Source organism: Euprymna scolopes, chromosome 1 (genome assembly GCF_053919585.1).
Source record: "Euprymna scolopes isolate OS-2025 chromosome 1, ASM5391958v1, whole genome shotgun sequence".
Classification (NCBI taxonomy): Eukaryota; Metazoa; Mollusca; class Cephalopoda; order Sepiida; family Sepiolidae; genus Euprymna; species Euprymna scolopes.
In genome coordinates, this window is record NC_136482.1 from 516,891 (window position 1) to 531,589 (window position 14,699).

Here is a 14,699-nt window from a genome sequence, read left to right on the forward strand (position 1 = left end):
TGTGGCCGCAACCACATCCTGATTTTGTTCGCCAGTCGTCGTCAAAATTCTCGCTCTCGACATTAGCTCCCCCATGGTCAGGGCTTTGATGTTCGGCACCTGTTGAAGAGCCATTGAGATGGTGTCAGGGAATCCAGTGACAAAAATTAATTTTGTGAGTCTCTCTAAGCTTTCTCCTGTGAATCCGGCCAATCCAACCAACTGCCTGATTTTGTTGGCGTACACATCCACACGTTCACCAGCCCATCTAACCATAGTTATTTTTCTATATGCTGCAAACGCGTCATCAGTAAATGCCTCCTTTAATCGAGCCTCAATCTGGTCTATTTTCTTTTGATCATCCTCCTCCATTTCCATGTAGAGGGCCAGCGCATCGCCTTCCAGGTATAAAGGTAGCAGACTCGCTACGTCATCCACCTGCTGAAGTTGTGCGACAAGTCTCACTTTTTTCAGCCACGCTACAACGTCTCCCTCGCCAGAGAATGGCTTGATAATATCACTGCTTATCTGCACCTTTGCCATATTCGGGCCGAAATAACTTGAAACAAAAATGTAGTGGGCAAAAAAAAAAAAAATATTCTGTCAGCAACAGTACAACTTCAAAATAGTCAATATCGCCCACCTCCAGAAGAGAGGGAATTCCTGTCCGTGATAACCGTGGTAAAAGAAGACACACTCCAATCGCCAGAAACACCCACACACACAATTTGCAGGACACTGCCGACTCGTCTCTAGCCTCCTGCTTTTATAGTGGCCGGGAATTACCCATTTGCATAATCACATGAGACAGAAACGTGATTTTCCGAGAGTTGCATGGGGTAAATGCTAATAAAAAACCCCGGACGCCATCTTGGAATTCTCTTTTTCCCCCCAACCGGTGACACAACAGACGTACCCGAGGTAAGCTCTTTTTCCCCTCATTTTAGTTATTGCTACTTCTGCTACAACTACAATATGGTTGTGTTCAAGTCTAAAGTAAATAAGTTCTTGATGAGCCGTTCCATATAAGTTATCAAATTTACCAAATTTTCATTACTAATGATTACTATATTGTCTAATTTCTACGGTACACTCTTTAACCCTTATCCTTGAGTGGCCTCTGAGCCTTGATAATGTGGTGATGCCTATGTAAAAAAAAAAAAAAAGAAAAAACCTACCTAACTAATATTCCTGGTGAACCAAGTGGAACAGAGATCCAGACAATTACACTTAAGGGAACAGCGATGATACTAAAAAGGGCTCTCGGTTGGTTTCAATAAAAAGCAGGACAGTGTTGGCAGCTGGTTTGGCTGCTCCATACCCAGCATTACAATCTTCAAAGAAAGAAAATTAAAAAAAAAAAAAAAAGTATAAAAAAAATCAATATTTTGTTCTAAATTTCACATTTTATGCATCCGAATCCCTGTCCTTTAAGACAGTACCAGAATTATTCTTATTCGCTTTGAATTTCAAAAGTTAAAGCGAGACACATACATACATACACACTAACACATACTTTTTCTTTATATAATTGAAGAAAATAACTCTTACAAAACTTATGATTTCAAAGTTGATTGTAAACAATTGACTTTATTGAAAAATGATTTAAAAAATTTTAAGACGATAATTTATGCTTTTTGTTTGTTTTTGGGGGGAGGCATTTTTAAAGTTTTTTTTTTTTTTTCTGCATTGTTGTGGCTTATTTATACATACATTTACCCCTCCCTCAGCCAAGATTAGAGGAGAGAGGGGGCAAAGTGAGATGAGATTCCAATCACTTTAATTCTTTTTTTCTTTTCTTCATGTTACTCTGGCTATCTTCGTCCACATTCTCCTGTGTTCTTCGTCGCTTGTCTACGCTGACTTGAGGAATATGTACAAATTTGTTATTTTCTGCCCTCACCGAAGGGCACGCAAACAGCAAGGGATACACCAAAAGCTTGCTAAGGCCGACGGCATCAAGATGTTGTCTGCCCATTTCTCTATAGTAAAATGACCTAAATAAAATTAAAAAGAAAGTATATATTAAAAATATTGACTTGAATAATATATTCATTATTTGTAATAAACGTAATAATTTCACATCACATTTTACACATATACAATTTTTTAATAAATGTAATAATTTATACGTCGTAATATACATAAAATCATCACCGCAAGCCAGTTTTATTTGTTGTCTTTTGGGGTTTTTTGTTTGTTTGTTTTTTTTTAAAAAAAGAGCGAATTAAAGCAGTATGACCTGATTTTTTTTGGCAGCTGCTGAAATATTGATACAATGTTTCCAAACGTTTTTTGTACAGGCATTTAAACTTGTGATGGACCCTTGAAAATTCAGTATGTTATTGGTATACATCTTATGAGATAACCGACCAATTTTTATGATTTCCAAGTTCAAATGAACAGCTACAGCAGGAATTGGAATACACCCTACTAAAGAGCGATTGTTCCAAGGGTGCTCAGAGAAGATCTTAATGCCCAATATCATGGGCATCAAGACAGTTCCTCACTCTCCCTATAGTCCAGAGCTTGCTCCCTGTAACTTTTGGTTATTCCTTAAGCTCAAGGAAAACCTTAAGAGGCTGTCGTTATGAGGCAATTGAGGAAATGAAAGAAGCTTTGATGAGAGTCATTGACACGCTCATAAAAGAGGGACTTACATGCGGCCTTTTAGAAGTTGTTGGAACGGTACAAGTGCATTGCAGCTGGAGGAGATTACTTCGAAGGGGACTAGGAGTTTCATGTGTGTACTATTAATAAAAGTGGCCATATGAAAAGTGGAAACTTATTGAAGGCACTTCATATTTAGAATTACGAGCTTAAGTTAATAAGTCTCAGGCCTGACATATAGATGGTATCACAAATAAATAAAAACAATCCATGATTGTTATAAAGTACTAACCTTCAAATGACAAATTTTAGAATGCGAGTCCATGTTATTTAAGTGAAGTTAATGTCACAAATTTTCAAAACAAAAAACCTAAATTCCATGAGTTGAGAAAGCATTACTATTAAAAAAAAATAATAAATAAAAGAAAAAATGGTTTGATAAGCATTATTCAAACTCTGCTCCATCAGAAACCACAGTTAAGAGGTGACTTTAAATGCAATCCAAGGCTGCTGCAAAGAAGGTGAGCTCTCTCTCTACCCTGCTAGAAAGTTACTTATGCCTGAGAGTATCCTGTATCTCTACAAGGCTACTATTCGCCCATGTATGGAGTATTGTTGCCACATTTGAGTTAATGCATCTGCTACTAGTTTCACTCTGGGACAGGGTCCAAAAGAGTCACCAACCTATTAGGTCTTGCACTGTCTGTTCGGCTTCAAACTCTGTTCCATCAATGGAACGTTACATCCCTCTGCCTGCTTTACAAGTATTTTAATGGTAGGTGCTTAGACGAACTTCAAGCCCTTGTACTTCGCCTCCAGACATAATTACCCCCTCTCCTGACAAACAACTAAATCCCACCCCTACACAGAGATCCCTAGATGCTAGAAAGACTTCTACTCTTATAGTTTTTTCCCTACGCCTGTTAGACTTTGGAATTCCCTTCCAGGTCCTTGCTTCCCTAACTGTACTAATATGCGAAAGTTCAAGTGTAATGTAAATAGACATCTCTGAAGTCTATGATCTACTTGGATTAGATGTGCTGTCTACTCGCCAGAATGTAACAGTTGCTTCTGTTTCCTACAAATTATTTCATGGTTCTTGCTCCACCGCAACACTTAAATACCACTAGGTACTGCAGACCAAACTTACAACGATATACATTCACATTAAACACTCTGCATAATCACACCGGTGTTTGCTCAGAGATGCACCATCGATCTCCTTTCGCATTGTGTTCTGCTGTCTGCAACTGCTGCCTCAGAATTGTGCGAATGAACATGTATCACTTTCATATTTGTCAAGGCAAGAAAGAGTATAGATGTGGTAGAAGTACTCCATCTTAAGATGTATCTGGCTCTCCAAAAAAAGGAAAAATGAGATTTTACTTTTTTAACAATAATGTAGTTATCGAAAGTGGACATTTGGTATAATTTGATTATTCAAGGGGACGGTTCAACAAGAACTTGTTTACGTTGGCCTTGAAGACAACCATATTGTAGTTAGCTGGAAAGCAAGCCAGCGGAACAGAGTTCTACAAGTAAGCAGTTCTAAGAAAGAAGCTTTGTTAATGGAATTCACAGGGTTATTCCGTGTCAAATCATCCAGGGCTTGACACCCATATCCATAGATTTGGCTATAGTTTGCACTGCTGATAGATAATATAGGAACTAAGAAATCCTGAAAATTTGAGCACGTAACTCCAAGCGATTTCCGATTTAAAGCATTTTGTGTTTTGGCGTTAGTCATATAATTTGACGCCGGGCAAAAATTTTGTGATGTCATTGCTCCAAAATCGAATAAAAAAAAGGGTATGGGTTGCATGGTAACGCATTACTTTTTTCATATATTTTTTGTAGACACAATAAATTGTCTTCGGACCAAAAATGGTTAAAAGTTCTTGTTTCGTTCACTCACAGTTTCTGTTGGGCACATATGAAAAACTCCAAAAACCCTTAATATCTTTATAAGGCTTAATTTTTGAAAAAATCTGATGCCATTTTTGGATTCCTTGGGTAAAAAAAAACTTACCTGGGTGAATTTTTAGAGCCATACGATCTTTCAATCAGAAAATATTCAAAGAAATGACATCACAAAATTGTCGCCCAGGCGTTGCATCATGCGACTAACGCCAAAACAAACAATGCTCTAAATCAGAAACTGCATGAGTTACATGCTCAAATTTTCAGGATTTCTTAGTTCCTATATTGTCTATCTGCAGTGCAAACTACAGCCAGATCTGGGGATATGGGTTTCAAAATCCCATATTTCTGGATGATTTGACACGGAATGACTCCACATTTAGATGTAGGCACAGATTGGAAGTTGGAGAAATTATAGTGGTTTTAACTAGAGGAGTGTTTTTTTGTGAAGTTTGGCAAGGTGGAGGGAACCATAGATTGAATCTCTGATGAGCGCTTGTTACGAAACCACACATCCTTTCCAGTTCATTTATTTTTTATTTCTTGTAAGGGAGAGACGGGTGGGGATCATGATACCCTGGGCAATTAAACCATCGTCCATCTGTGACCACCTCCTCTCATTACACCTCTCAAATCCATTATCACTTCCTCCCATGTTTTCCTTAGCCTTCCCATGTCAACTGACCCTGCTACCTCAACTGTTCTACTTTTACATCAGTCACTTTCAATCATTTCAATATAACCAAACCAATGGATTTTATATTCATCAATAGAATATTATGAAAACTCAGACAAAAGAAACAAATACTTTTTATCTACTGAAAAGAATTGTCACGTAAATAATGAAAAATCTCAAAACAATTCGCAATGACTCAAATGAGGAATATTGTGAGGATTACATCAATTGAATATAATTGTTTAAAAATTCTAAAAAAAAAAAAAAAAAATATGTAAATTTCTAGACAGGCGATTTTATATATAAGTTAAATGATTAAAGTTAAATTCTGTAGATTAAAGTATATACAAATATATTTAAGTTAAGAATTTATTGTTCGAAACAAGGAATATATGGAGAAAAATTATATTTCCTTAATTCATGGATTTTCAATAATGGATCATATCATCAGAAGAAATGAAATGCAATTAGAAAATGTTCAGCTATGAATAAACAAGTATTTTGCTTTTCAGCACATATATTGAAAATGTTATTTAAAAGTTATTTAAATGGTGCTTAAGAGTCATAGAAAAAAGATATCATACAACCTTCGGCAGTCCAATATCAGAACGAGTTCAATAGTTTCCGGGATATTACTGCCAGGTTGGACGAGTAGTGATCCAAAGGGAAAATCAGAGGTGATCGAGTAACATTGAAACAGTCAGGAATTTAGCTAACAAATAAAGTTATGTAACAAACATCAGGCGATGATTCTTGAACGCTACATTGCAGTAATGACGTAATTAGAAAAGAACAGTTTGGAGGATATACGTAAAGTCATGTTTGGAAATAGACAAAGGAGTTAGTGACAGGTTAGGTAGCAGATGGTCATAATGGCTTCTCTATGCCAGGGAAGCTATTAGAGCAGAAGATGTAAAAAATGTAAAATAATGAAAGCGTGCAACTTCCAAGCGGGAGACATCTGTAAAAGTTTCATGAAATATAACCAGAGACTTAATGTTTGTTGGTTAAATAGTATCTATACATTATATACACTTATAAATTTATGTGCACACACATTAGACATCACATATATATATATATATATATATGAACACTTATTAGGTGATTTCTACCAGTATTTTGCTTTATTTTTAAGTCATTATCGTAACTTCAAAGATGTAAGAGTCATTTTTACTTGTTCCCATGTAATACTACTAGACACTATTTGTTTTTTTGAATCAAATAAACATTTTAAAGTAAAATGGATCAGTCAGTACTGTAATCTGTTGACCAAATGTGTATTGGTGAAACCGTTCATAGGCATACACCACTGCCAATAGTTCTTTCTCAGTCTGTGCATATCGGGTTTCTGTGTCTGTAAGTGCTCGGCTAATATATGCTAAGGGTTGACCTTCCTGTAGCAATGCAGCCCCATTCCTTTCTCACTTGCATCACATTGAACGACCAATGGTTTGTTGGGGTCATAGTATCTCAATACTGGTGCTTCACTCACCAACTTTTTGATTTTCTCAAAAGCTTCTTCATGGATCTGAGACCACGTCCATGGCACATCCGCCTTTGTAAAGTAGCGAATTGGAGCCATCACATGCCATGTGGGGCAGAAACTTTGCTAAATAATTCACGAATCCTCCCAATCGTTGCATTCCCTTAATGTCTGTTGGCCGTGGCATATCTTTTATGACTTTTATTTTCTCAGGATCTGGAAGTAAACCCTCACTGGTTATCCTGTGACCCAGGAATGATACAGATGTTTGCCATAAATTCATTTTCTCAGCATTCAATCGCATCCCACGATCACGACATCTTTGCAACAGCCTTCTGAGTTTTCTATCATGGTCCTCTGTTGCTTCTTCCATCGTTTTACCAATCCCAACCACCAGAAGATTCTGCTTTGTCGATGATTCCTTTCAGATTGGCCACATTATTATATAGTTCTCTTTGAAATATTTCCAGGGCTGGAGCAATTCCAAATTGTAAAACCTTCCATCGAAACCGACCATATGGAGTGGCAAAAGTGGTCAAGCGACTGCTGGCTTCATCTAACTTCAGGTGCCAAAATCCATCCCTTAGATCAAGAGTTGAGAAAACTTTGCTATCAGTAAGTTCTGGGAGGAGATCATCCAGTACCGGTAACTGGAAATGCTCCCGTTTAAGAGCCTTATTTAATGGTTTGGGGTCAATACATATCCGTAACTTTCGATTTTTTTTGATTATCAGTGATAAGGCACTTACCCATGGTGTTGGCTCGTTCATTGGTTCAATTACCTTCTTTTTGACCAGTCTTTCTAATTCACCTTTCACTTTTACCTTGATAGCCACTAGTATTCTTCGAGCCGCTGCAACATGTGGTGTTACGTTGGAATTCACCTCCAGATGAACCTCTCCAGGTAATGTACCCATTCTTCCTGGAATACATCCTGAAATTCGGATATGATGCTCTCCAGGTGCTGGCTGCTGTCTTTTTGAGACATATTTGCAACCCTCTTAAATTTGTCATTGTTCACACTAATGAGTGCCATTTACTGGATGTCATTCGCTCCAAGTAGTGGATGGAAGTTTTCCTTTACAAGAAAACTTCACTGCATACTCGAGCCTGGCTTTTGGGTTTATCATTTTCATCCGACGTTCTCCTAATGGTTTCATTTGTGACCCGTTCCACATGGCAAGGGTCTTATTGGACTGCTCAAGTGTTTTTCCCGCCATGTTTCTCGTTCAGGATGTTTACTGTGGCTCCACTATCTAGCTGAAAAACAACCGGCTTTCCTTTGACCATCATTTCTGCCTTTATCACTTCAGGTCTGATGGAATTGATTCCTTCTTTCATGGTCACACTGTCCACGTATCCATAGTCTGAACCATTACTGCTATCGCTATCATCTTGTTTTCCAACAAACCGAATATTCTTTTTTCTTGATTTGCATCTTTTTGCAAAGTGGTGCTTTCCATTGCATTTGAAACATCTTCCCAAAAGCTGGACAAAACTCTTTATCGGGTTCATGTTGCAATGCACACGCCCTATACCCTCTATGGTTGTTGGTCTTCCCTTAGGTTTCAAGTCCACTTTGTTAACTGACTAGGGTCTCAGAATTCTAGACTGTAGCGTTGCATTTTCCGATAGTTTGGATATGTCTTTGCATCTCTGTAAGTCCAACTGTCTCATTTTAAGCAGTTCCACTTGGGTGTAGGGGTTGTATACTCTAAGAATTATCTGGTGTTGTAGTATGGAAAAGACGCAATTCTCACAGAAATTGCATGTCTTTATCAACGTACGGAACGCCGTGATAAATGCTTCCACTGTTTCACCTTCTCCCTGTTTTCTTGTGTGGAAGATATATCGTTCGTATGTCTCATTAATTTCTCCAATGGCATACTTATAGAATGCTTGGAGAATTTCATTGGATGTTCTCTCTTCTTCCAAAGTCCGAAATTGAAACCCATAATATACTTTTAACGCTTCATCTCCAAGTGTATGCAGCAACATCGCCATTTGGTATGGTACTGACTGTCTCGTTAGATACGTGATGATAGCATAGTTATTCCATCTTAATTTAAACAGCTTTCTTTTTCTTTTTTTACATGGGGGTCACCACTTATCAAGGCCCGAAGGCCACTCAGGGATAAGGGTTATTGCGTGTACAGTAATCAATGAGATAGTATTGTAGTAATCATTAGTATTGGGGGTTTTGATAGAGTGTCTTAAGGGGGCAGTTTGTCAGGAGTTTGTTTATGTTGGACTTGAAGACATCCAAGTTGTAGTCAGGTGGAAACAGGCAAGCGGCCGAGAGTTCCACTGGCGTGCAGTTCTAAGAAAGAAGCTTCGTTCATGGAATCTACGTTTGGATTTAGGCACAGAGAGAGGAGGGGGAAAATTATTGACAGTAGTTTCAGCGAGACGGGTGTTTCTCGTGAAAGATTGGCGAGAGGGGACGAGGATTGGAGCTCGGACGAGCACTTGCCATGGAAATAACGATAAAACAAAGATATGCTCGCAACGTCTCTTCTGTGGGAGAGAGGCTGCATGCAGGGAAGAGAAAAAGGCATTCCTCACCAAACCACAAAGTCTATTTTGTACTCTGTCAAGGCAGGATAGGTTGTTTTTAGCAGCTTCTGTCCAGATGTGGCAGCAATACTCCATCCTTGGACATACTTGGCTTTTATACAGAGAATTGCATCAGTAGTGAGATATCTTCTGGTAGAAGGATCCCACCATTTTCCCAGCATCCCTGGCAACAGATTTGAGATACGTATTCCATTTCAGATCAGTAGTAAATGTCAAACCCAGAAGCTTGTCAAAACATGGAGTCTTCCCAAGACGAGAGCCATCCATTTCAATTGATGCCAGATGGGGATCAGAGCATTGATGATGTAAAGATAGAAGCTTGGTTTTGGATGCATTAAAAGTGACCAGCATATAGCTCTGGCATTTTTTATTACTCTTTTACAGTGGTTGCTGGCAGCCTTGAAAGCAGCTTTAGTCTCAGTACATCTATTACATTGGTAGCTATGGAAAAAGTGATTTCTGTGCGCAATGGCAGCAGCACATGCAGGAGAGAACCATGGCTGGCTGTTAGGTTTTTGTTGGAATTTTTTTTGATGGTATGAATCGGCCTATGCCTACAATCAACCATTCGGTCAGGACTGATACTATAGAGGACACATCATTTTTAAGCATGTAATGCAGAGGTAGGTAAGATATGAATGTACAGAAGCTATCCCAGTCAACCATAGAGTATCGATATACAGTACGGTGGAGGGGTACGTCTAAAGACTTATTACATTTCATTTTTATCTTAACTGATACAACGGAGTGATCAGAGGATCCCAGAGGAGATAGATCGGAACATAAACACAGCTCAGGGGAAGTTGTGAGGAAAAAGTCTAGAAGGCTTGCATATTGACTGGGTGTATCGAGCACATGGGTGACAAAACCTCCCCTCGTCATCGGTTTTATTTGAGTGGATCAGCCATTCCACATTATGGACATTGAAGTCACCACAAATGTGAATGTTAGCCAAAGGATGAGCAGACAGGATGTGGTCAATTTTCTCAGATATCCCTACCACATGGAAAGCCATCTTTGATGTAGGCACATATTCCATGCCAAACATGGGGGTCAGATTTAGATGTTAAGTTGGAGTATCCTTTAATTATGAATTCGTCTAGAGAAGTGGTTGGCCCCATTCCAGTTTCGCTTAGAAAGAATATGTCAGGTTTCGTCTCCTGTAATTGTGTTTCAACCTCTGGAAGGTTGGAATGTAGACCCCTGATGTTGGAGAAGGAGACCTGGTAGTAGGGGTCTACGTTGGAGGATGGGGTTCAAGGTCTTCCAGTTCGCTGACAGATTATTTTCCATACACAGGGATTGTGGGGGTTGTATCTCCGCCACTGGTCTATTTATCTCTTCCATGTTAAGTTCGGACACTTTTTTTTTTTTTTTTTTTCAATACAATCAATCTTACAGTTTACGGCCGATTAAATTGGTTTAAACTCATTTTTTCATATTATTTAAACGCAAATAGATCACAATGACCAGATAAAGCAAAACATTTTTTTTTGTGTGTGTGTGTGCCTATGAGCAATGTAAAACAATAAATCAAATATTACTTATCTTTGTTTATTTTTCTTACAATACATTTTCCATTTTGTATTCTTCCTTGGAACTCTGTTCATCTGACCGCTGCCAACATGTTTCATTATCTTTGCATGCGGATTCCCATTAATGAAAACAACACAACGTGTACACTTGGTTTACTGGCATCTTATCTTAATCTCGCACCATTATCTACAATACAGGTCTGTCACTGCCAAGGGACGTTACTCTAACGGTGTAGCCTGAGATTAGTTCCTCATGCAACAAAGTGTAAATTAATTTTTAAAAGTTATATACATCTCAGGAGTAATTTATTTTTCTTATTTCATTTCATTTTGTTTTCGCGTTCCAGTTTGGAAATATAAAAATTAAATTAAAAAACATTTGACAATATATTTTTTTAACTAAATATTTTAACTTGGGATAATGGTTCAATGTTGTAACAACTACTAGTTGAATGATATAAAAAAAAAACTGCAGAACTTTGGGTGCAACTTAAGTAGGTTCAGCAGACGAGCCTTGTTCTGAAATTTGGAAAATTTGGGTCAAAAACCGGTGAAGTTACCGAAAAGTAATTCCTTTTGAATGAAGATGGATATAAACAATATTTTTTAAATTAATTTCTTAATTTTACTTCAAAACAAAATGTAAATATATCTAAAAATATATTTAAGAAAATAAGGTAACTTTTTACGACGTACCCCAGCGTATTATAAACACCCTAGCCTTAGGTATGTCAGAAACTTCATGAAAAATATTTAATAATTCGACCCCCTGTCTTTCTAAGCTTATTACTACTCGAAAAATGTAATTCAAACCCTAATTTTTTTTTCAATTAAAAGGAGCAAGCACCAAGGTTTCATTTAAAAATAAAAAAATACAAACAGTGTGATTTAAAAAAAAAAAAAAAAAAAAAAAAAAAGGTTTTAAACTTCGGACTTTACAGGTAAATTTCCAAAAAAAACTTCTTTTTTTGTTTTAAATTAGAATATATTATTTATTGATCTTTTATCTTCAATTTGTGATATATAAAACTTTGGCACATAAATTATATAATTTAATAGACATTTCAAAATGGGGGGGGGGCGTAACAAAACGTTTGTCTAAAATATTATATTCGGTTTATTTGGAAAGAGCATAAAATTTCACATTGACCCTGAAAATATCGTAAAAAATAAAATCAATAGAAAAATTGATAGATTTTTAAAGTTTAAAAATTGAAAAATACTGAACCCATAAAATTCAATTAATTTCATTACTGTTTTTTAAAAAATAAAAAAAATATTTCCATTACTTTTTATACAACTTTAGGTAATCGTGAAGAAAGAGAGAGCCTGTTTCCTCCGTTCGACTATAGGTGGCGTTACTGTCTGTCCACCCAGTTACGGAAGTACAAAATGTATATAATGCCACCCTTGAAATAAAAATAAATGTTTTTGTTATATTTTAATTTTAAACATGTTTCTTTTTTTTTTTTTGCAAACATATTTAAGTTTTATTTTTTTTGCAAACATATTTAAGTTTTATTTTTCCAAACATTTACGTTTTGATGCTTGTTTATTTTTAAACATTTACGTTTTTTTTTTTTTGCAAGCATAAACTAAATGTTTTTACTATATTTTTCTTTTAAACATATTTATGGGTACAACCGTTTTTCCGCGAGTATTTTTTACGCTCTTATGATAATAATAAAAAAATCAACGTTTTTTCTTTTATCTTTTTTATGGACCCCCCCCCTTTTTTCTTAATTTTTCTGCACTTATTTTACCTTTTCCGCAAGTATTTATATATATATATATTTGAAAAAGGATATTGTAAAACCTGAATCTTACTTGAAACTACTATTAAAAAATAGCGCGGTACCAATAAGTGCATAAGCAAACTTTTCAAAAAGAAAAATATTTCAAAAATATTTAGTTTATGCTTGCAAAAAAAAAAAAAAAAAAAAAAACGTAAATGTTTTAAAATAAACAAGCAACAACACGTAAATGTTTGGAAAAATAAAACTTAAATATGCTTGCAAAAACAAACAAAAAAAAAAAACGTAAATATGTTTGAAAAAGCAAAAAACAAAACTTAAATATGTTTGCACCCCCCCCCCCCAAAAAAAAACCATGTTTAAAATTAAAATATAACAAAAACATTTATTTTTATTTCAAGGGTGGCATTATATACATTTTGTGCTTCCGTAACTGGGTGGACAGACAGTAACGCCACCTATAGTCAAACGGAGGAAACAGGCTCTCTCTTTCTTCACGATTACCCAACTTTAATAGTTTATAAAGAAAATAAACAACCCACTTTTAAAAGAGAAATTACGAGTTTTTTATAGTTTATTCGCAGTTTAGTGTTAGGGGTATCACAAATTCCTACAAAAATTCAGCCTTCCCAGAATAAACATAAACGGAATAAACACCCCCACCCCACCCCTCCAACCTCAAAAGCTGTTCTTAACATGGGGAGGTTGGGAGGGGGTTTATTCCAAAAGCCGCTCTTAACATAGGGTGGTTGGGGCCGTTTATATACTATGCTGGGACAGGTAAAAAAAAAAAAGGTATTTTTACAGTTTAATGAAGACATTCAAAAATGAAAATATCGAAAAAAAGGTTATATTGTACGTATCCGTTTTGGACTCAAGATCTCTGAAAAAAAAATTTTTTTTCACTTAATTTGATAGAGTAATTTTTTTTATGACAGCGCATTGAAGGTAAACATTTTTTTTTTTTTTTTTTTTTTTTTTTTTTTTTTTTTTAGAACTTCATTCCAAAACGGATACGTACAATATAACCTTTTTTTCGATATTTTCATTTTTTTAATGTCTTGATTAAACTGTACAAGTACCGAAACGTTGAACATTTATTACTATAAACATAACGAACATCATTCAAAGGGTCAATAATAGAAGAAGAAGCACCGGTGTCACACGTCACGTGACCTAACTTTTCAGATTTTTCAGAACGAAAATCGTCTGCTAGAACTACTTCCTTAAGTTACATCGAACTTTGAATTACTATAATTTTTTTAGCTTTCGTTAAGAGTCGAACTTTGTTTATAAAGCCATTCGGCGGAAGTGACGTTTAACAAATTTTAAACTACAGATGACCAACACTAACTTTTGGGTAATAACGTGGCTACCATACTAATGGTCACGGTAATAATATGCCGGCCCGGCCATCCATTAAAAATCACCTCGGTTCAAATTCTGTAGAAGTTGCAACATTTAAAAGTGCTTTACAAGTATTGCTTGTTGAGATGGAATTTGACATTAATGTTAGAACATTACATTTTCGGCCGATTTTCTTTCGTTCAGACTTGACATTACTTTTGTTAATTAGAATTTTATGAAAAATAAATACAGAAGAAAAAAAAACATTTCATGAGAAAAGGCAAAATACATTTAGAAAAAAAAATGCAATGTAAGTAATCGATTTAAAATCTTAACAGAAGTGTGTGAATGCATATCTTGGCTAAAAGTCTGAAACTACACAAGATACAATTATAAAAAAAAAAATGTATGAAATTCGGCCTGGTTATGGAAATATGGTAAATAATATGCCAAATAAAATATTCATTTTCTTGTGACCAAAATTTAGAAACTGAGCAGTGAGCACGAGCACCCCTTTTCAAATCTCTAAATATTACTTTTTTTGGTGCTAATGCAGAGAACGATCCGCGCTATTTTTTAAATCGTATTTCCACGTTTAATTAAAGTTTTATGACATGTTTTTAAACTCAATTGTAAGGTTAAAGTACAGAATAGGTACAAAACACTCTCCCCTCCCTATGTTAAGAATGGCTTTTTAAATAACGTTATTTCAGCACGGATCACTCTCTGCATGAGTACCTTTTTTTTTTCTTTATGGGATAATCTGGTAGAAAAAAAGATGTAAGGGAGGGGGGCGCTTCTACACTATTGGGACG

General features: G+C 36.0%; 1 long non-coding RNA gene across 2 annotated transcripts in view; it reads right to left on the reverse strand.

Annotated features, from left to right (window-relative positions):
* Window positions 1-1,535: 1,535 nt before the first annotated feature.
* LOC145283069 (uncharacterized) overlaps window positions 1,536-14,699 on the reverse strand; it is a 29,460-nt gene continuing 16,296 nt past the window's right edge. For both annotated transcript variants that reach the window (XR_013868626.1, XR_013868770.1), the window contains exon 2: window positions 1,536-1,976. This is a non-coding gene — a long non-coding RNA (uncharacterized LOC145283069). The remainder of the gene's footprint in view (window positions 1,977-14,699) is intronic.